The following is a 5,817-nucleotide window of genomic DNA, read 5'->3' on the forward strand; positions in this document are numbered from 1 at the left end:
TAAACTACAAGTGATGAGAGTAAACTGGATCGTGACCGATTTATGACGCAATTTAACACACTCGACCGCGTGTTTCAAACAATGTTCATGTATAATATATGTTATAGATCTACGTAATGTACAACTACCGTAGGTATAAATAACAAAGTTTATATTTCTTGCAATTTCATACACGGGTGTCAAAATGTTTGTCACTTAGTTTTACAATGTTTTGGATACATATACACATGTTTCATGGTGTGAAATGAGTACATACAACAGATCTCACAACTTACCGACTCTGAAATTTTGATCTCCATTAAACGCCCCCCCTTGGAAAAATTTCACGCCCCCGGGGCGTTTATTAGAATAAATACGGTATGTAGGGGGCCGCGGTGGCCGAGTGGTTAAGGTGTCCGGGGATCCCGACACTTTAACTCTAGCCCTCCACCTCCGGGTTGCGAGTTCGAAATCTACGTGGGGCAGTTGCCAGGTACTGACCGTAGGCCGGTGGTTTTTCTCCGGGTACTCCGGCTTTCCTCCACCTCCAAAACCTGGCACGTCCTTAAATGACCCTGTGTGTTAATAGGACGTTAAACAAAAACAACCAAACAAATGTATGTATGTATGTATGCATGTATGTATGCATGTATGTATGCATTTATGTGTATTGGCATATATTTTGTCTTTCAGGAGTCTGATTGACCAGACGGCATACAAGGCTACAGTGCTGTAGAAGCCCTTGCAGAATACCTGGAGTCACTCAGGAATCAGACATCAGCCCTTTCAAAAGGACAAGCATCTGTCTTGGTGGCCCTCTGGAATGGGCTCCATCCATACGACAAGAGACCCACCATCTTCTCACCTGGTCACCGCAGCAGGGCAGCGGGTCGCTTTAAGGCGTCAAAGACAAAGGTGCCCCCTGGGGTGGAGTCGACCAAGCGTTGTTTCCTTGGCCCGAATGCGGAATCGCGGCCCAATGGCCTGACTGTTACAGATATGTGGAGGCCATCATCATTCGCTTGTGTAACGCCTTTCCTTCCCCGGTCAAGCAGTAAGGTGTCACCAATACAAGGTGGACCGTGATCATGCGAGCCTACAAGAGTATAAGGGACAAGGTGCTGGGTAACTCGCAGGTGATGTCGCACACAAAGATCCAGCTTGTTGAGGTTAACGTAACCACACTGACCTAGTGGTAAGTATAAAAATTTAAGGGAGTAAGAGCTAGGGAGTAAGTTCATAAAAAGCATCCTAGAACAAGGACTTTGGATTAAAACAGCAGACGAAAGGCCCCCAGCTGCGAATCCTCCTCCCACGACGAGACCAAATTCACCATTCAGGGTCCCAGTCTCCTAGCAGCATCGTTTTATCCAACCCCCTGCCCCCCCTCCCAACACTGCTAGCCTGTCACCCACCAGAAAACAGAGGCAGCACACTAAAGTTTCACCAAAGAACACCACACAGGCAGTCAAAAAGTCCTCTCAACGTGAAACACCACATCCAGTTCCGGTACCAGTTCGGATACCATCGCCATTTCCGGTACCGGTCTCCATATCAGTGACACTTCCTGTCCTGATGACACTTCCGGTTTCTGACCACTTCCGGTTTCTGTACCACTTCCTGTTCCTACACCACATATGGTACATGCACCAATTCCTGTTTCTGCACGACTTCTGGTGTCTATACCAATTACAGTACCGTTCCTGCTTCCGCCTCCAGTTCAAGTCCCACTTCCTGTCAAGTCCATCTATGGTTTGCCAACAGTACAGCTACCTATTTCAGTCACCTGACAGCCACCCAGGTATCTCGCCAACCTGCCCGGAGTGTCACAGCAGCCACCTCTGCAGTCCGCCATGGCCCCCAGCTTGAAGTCATATTACAAGCGCCAGAAGGAAGAAGTTGAAAGGGGCAGGGTGGTTTGACGGTATGTAAGACAGAGGCCGATACAATGCAGGAAATGTGGACAGGCGAGAGACAGCGCGACACACACAGTTTTACGGTAACTGGTTTTGCACCCAGACAGCCCAGGTGCCTTTTGACGAATGGAGGCAGATAATGCAGGCAAGAGGTTATCCCAAGAAGAAGAACTAGTGAAGCTAGCAACACTCTTTTTGTTTGTTTTGGTGATGGGAGAGTTATAGAAATATTTTTAATGCTGCCTAGCATAATGCTAGAAGGTGCCAAGCCCTTGTAAAAGCAGAGGGGAAATATTTCAAAATGCATTAAGAAATTCAACCAAATCAGTCTGAAATCAAGTAGTGCTATATAAGTTCCTATAGTGAAGGGGTTTCACACTTGCTACTATGTTGCAGGAGACCCAGGTTCGACTCCTGGTGGGAATCAAAGCACGAAAGATTTTATAGTGTTTTCTGTTTTAAAGACTATTTAATTTTCAGTCAAATTTACTCAATTTTATGGTTTAATTTTGTCATTGAATTTCATTAATGAATTTAAATACAAATTTATTCGTTTCTTACTATATTTTATATTAGAGAAATGAAAAATAAACAAAGCAATGAAATTGAAAATGAAAATTTATTTTAAAATACCTCCGTCGACGGGAGTCGAACCCCTACTGCGGGTGGGACACCCCGTTGCACTGCGACGTAACACAAACATGGAAATCTCTATCCCGAACTGTGGCGTGGGGCCTGTAATCGTAATCGTATGGTGTTCCGTTAGGCCCAAATTTCTAAATATCACTCCTTCGCCCTAAACGCGAAGGATTGGTTTGGTTTGGTTTATTTTGTTTAACGTCCTATTAACAGCTAAGGTCATTTAAGGACGGCCTCCCGTGCGTGCGACATGCATGCGTGTGTTGAGTGCGTATGTGTGTTTTGGGAGGCTGCGGTATATTCGTGTTAAGTCTCCTTGTGATAGGCCGGAACTTTTGCCGATTTATAGTGCTACCTCACTGAAGCATACTGCCGAAGACAACCAGCAGCACACCCCACCCGGTCGTCCTACTCCTAATATGCTGAGCGCTAAGCAGGAATAGAAACTACCATTTTTAAAGACTTTGGTATGTCTCGGCTAGGGGACAGAACCCAAAGCCTTCCTCACAGCGGCGAACGCTCAACTAAAGGCCAAATATGAGGTATTGTCAAGGGAGACATTAGGAAGAAGAAAGTTGTTCAGAAGGAAGAGAAAAGATAAGATCCCAAATTTAGTCGCCTCTTACGATCATGCAATGGGGGCAGCAGGTACAATTCTTACGCCCTACCTGCAACGCGAAGGAGCGAATGAGCGAAAACATGATGGCGAAGGAGCGAAAACAGGATGGCAAAGGAGCGAAAGAGCGAAAATACGATGGCGAAGGAGCGAAAACACGATTGCGAAGGAGCGATGGAACTTCGCTCCTTCGTCATCGTGTTTTCGCTCCTTCGCCATCGTGTTTTCGCTCCTTCGCGTTCGAAAGTTCGATGGAGAATAATTGATTGATTGATTTTATTTGATGTGATGTATGCGTAAGTATTCGAAATGATTTTGCAGCTACCGTACCTTGAAGAGACGTTTAAAGAATCTTGGTCTCAAGAAACGGGGAAATTGGAGTTTAAGTGAAATTTTCACCGCTATTAAGGTTAATATACAATCTCTCCAATAGTATGTTATAGTATTTCGACTGATCCTATTGTATGTATATATGTATCTTATCCATCTTAAAGTTGAAACTGGTTCTATGAACTGAACTATTTATAAAAACTTCTCTCCGCCCACACTTCATTTAACTTGCAGTTTAATATACTTAGTAGTTATCTTATTACTGTTTTCCATTTGGAAAAATACATGTACCACTGAAATTTTTGGAAAACACCTTTTTTTGTCTATGGGGAAACTGTACTGAAGTCGACAGAAAAAATAGGGCTAAAACTCACTGAATTGAAAGTGTTGATTAACCATTTTTGAAAATTGTAGAATCTATATGATAAAACAACTGTTTATGTAAAACTCTAACAATTTGGTTGCCTGGTAAGGTATTTAAGGCTTCATTTATAAACACTATTAAATCTTGATATTAAAAGGAGGAAATCGAAGGGAGTGGACATGTTTTGAGATGCGGGAGCATGGCATAGCTGCTGGAAGGTACCTTACACTACATAATCAATAATTTGTTATAGTTGCAGGGGATATATATACTTATATAGGTGGTGTTATTCTGAAATGATTGTTTTCCAACTTTCTGTTGGCGTCACGTGACTAAGTCAGTGTTTCTAAATATAATATATGTTATTACTATACATGCAAGTAGATTAACATCTTTAATTAAGGATCAAATCATAGATAGAAAAGTAATTTTTCTGAATGTTTGAAAGCTATATATATATATATATATATATGTATTTCATTGTGGTGAACGATTACATTTTGTTCCTGTTCTTTGCAATATTATTCTCATTCAGAATCAAAGAGTCGAGAACAAAATTAATTTTGAACCTTCAGTTGTGTAAATTGGTAGTCCTGGTAGGTCAATTTTCCAACTTTGTTCCATGAATAAGCTTGCTGCGCGCTGAATGGTCAGACCCATTTCCATGTTTCGTTCAGCAGCCAATCAGGACGCAGCATAGTTCCATGTTTCGAGGCGACCCTGTTTTGTTCCCGGCCACGTTCGCCTCTAAGAAGATTAATTTGGAAATTGCATAAATATAAGGCCGAGGTACGATATTTTTTTCAAATTAGGCATGCGACTGTAATACATTAATTTACTCGTCTATAATGAAACATTTGAATTAGAAATATCATAATCATGTCCACAAGTACCTGTGGTTATGCTGCAAGCTAAGTTACCTAGCTGTAGAGCACGTGGATTGGTTCACTGTGGAAGTCACTGTATCTCACCACGGGTCGCTGGACAGGTCAGGATAAGGTGATGATATAGCAGTCGAATACATGTCCAATAGAATATACACTAGATATCTACTGGCTTAGAGTCCTAGCTAAAAGCCCGGAGCACTAAGGAAACTGGCACTACTTACGTAGAGATATACTGGCTCCGTTAAAAACAGAGGACGTCTAACACACGTGTGGTCCCGCGGCCGACCAGGTGTGAAGAGACGCTTACACGGTTCACGGGGTTGATCTTTATCTGACACGGGCCAGTTAACCGTCACGCACTTCCGGCGGCGTAAACAATCAGGTCAACTCGGCCCGAGACACTACAGAGGTAAACAAAGTTGCCGGCATCACGTGTGAGCCGACATTGACACATTGTTTACAGGTTTTCAACATCTATGTTTACACTTTTACAATCACTGTTAGAGCTATATATGAATGAGCACCAAATCATATGACCTTCCGACGCATACTTTTGTAACAACGTTTACAAATAACTTTGAAATGACCTAATAATACCGCTTCAAAGTGGCCGCGTCAGACACATGTCGTAATCGACAGCAAAATCTGTAAGCGTAGGGTGGGGTACTGTAATTAAATTGCCTCTTGTCACTTAATTAACGGGACAAACGTAACATCGTTCTCAAAATTTGTCAAATATGTTATATTCAGCATGTAACATTGATACTGAACACATGTCATCGTATAATGACGACAGAACAGCACACTATTAAAAAGTGCAAGAAACTTGCTGACCTACCTGGAATTCTCCACCGCCGGTTCAGCTCCACATCAACACAAATGTAAACAATCCAAAAAAGTCCTAGAAACCGGAATTACATGCACACACATTCCACAAACTTTGACAGAAAACCGAACATTACAATCGGCTTGCTGCGAAACCAATTCAATGGGGACACTGCTAAAAAAAATCCCGTCTTACAATGTAAATAGTGCAGCGCACAGGGACCTGTAGTAAAGTGGGAGGGGTTTGTCTAGAGTATAATA

At 42.6% G+C, this 5,817-nt stretch overlaps 1 long non-coding RNA gene across 2 annotated transcripts; it reads right to left on the reverse strand.

Moving 5' to 3' along the window:
• Positions 1-2,495: 2,495 nt before the first annotated feature.
• LOC117329319 lies at positions 2,496-5,131 on the reverse strand. Of its 2 annotated transcripts, none has more exons than XR_004533149.1 (3): positions 4,738-5,129; positions 4,414-4,591; positions 2,496-2,630 (listed from the first exon to the last, which is right to left on the reverse strand). It is a non-coding gene; the product is annotated as an uncharacterized LOC117329319 (long non-coding RNA). The 2 variants fall into 2 exon arrangements; XR_004533150.1 differs by lacking the exon at positions 2,496-2,630 and adding an exon at positions 3,166-4,190 and having other exon boundaries at positions 4,738-5,131.
• Positions 5,132-5,817: the final 686 nt, after the last annotated feature.

This window comes from Pecten maximus, chromosome 6 (assembly GCF_902652985.1).
Source record: "Pecten maximus chromosome 6, xPecMax1.1, whole genome shotgun sequence".
In the NCBI taxonomy this organism is placed as follows: domain Eukaryota; kingdom Metazoa; phylum Mollusca; class Bivalvia; order Pectinida; family Pectinidae; genus Pecten; species Pecten maximus.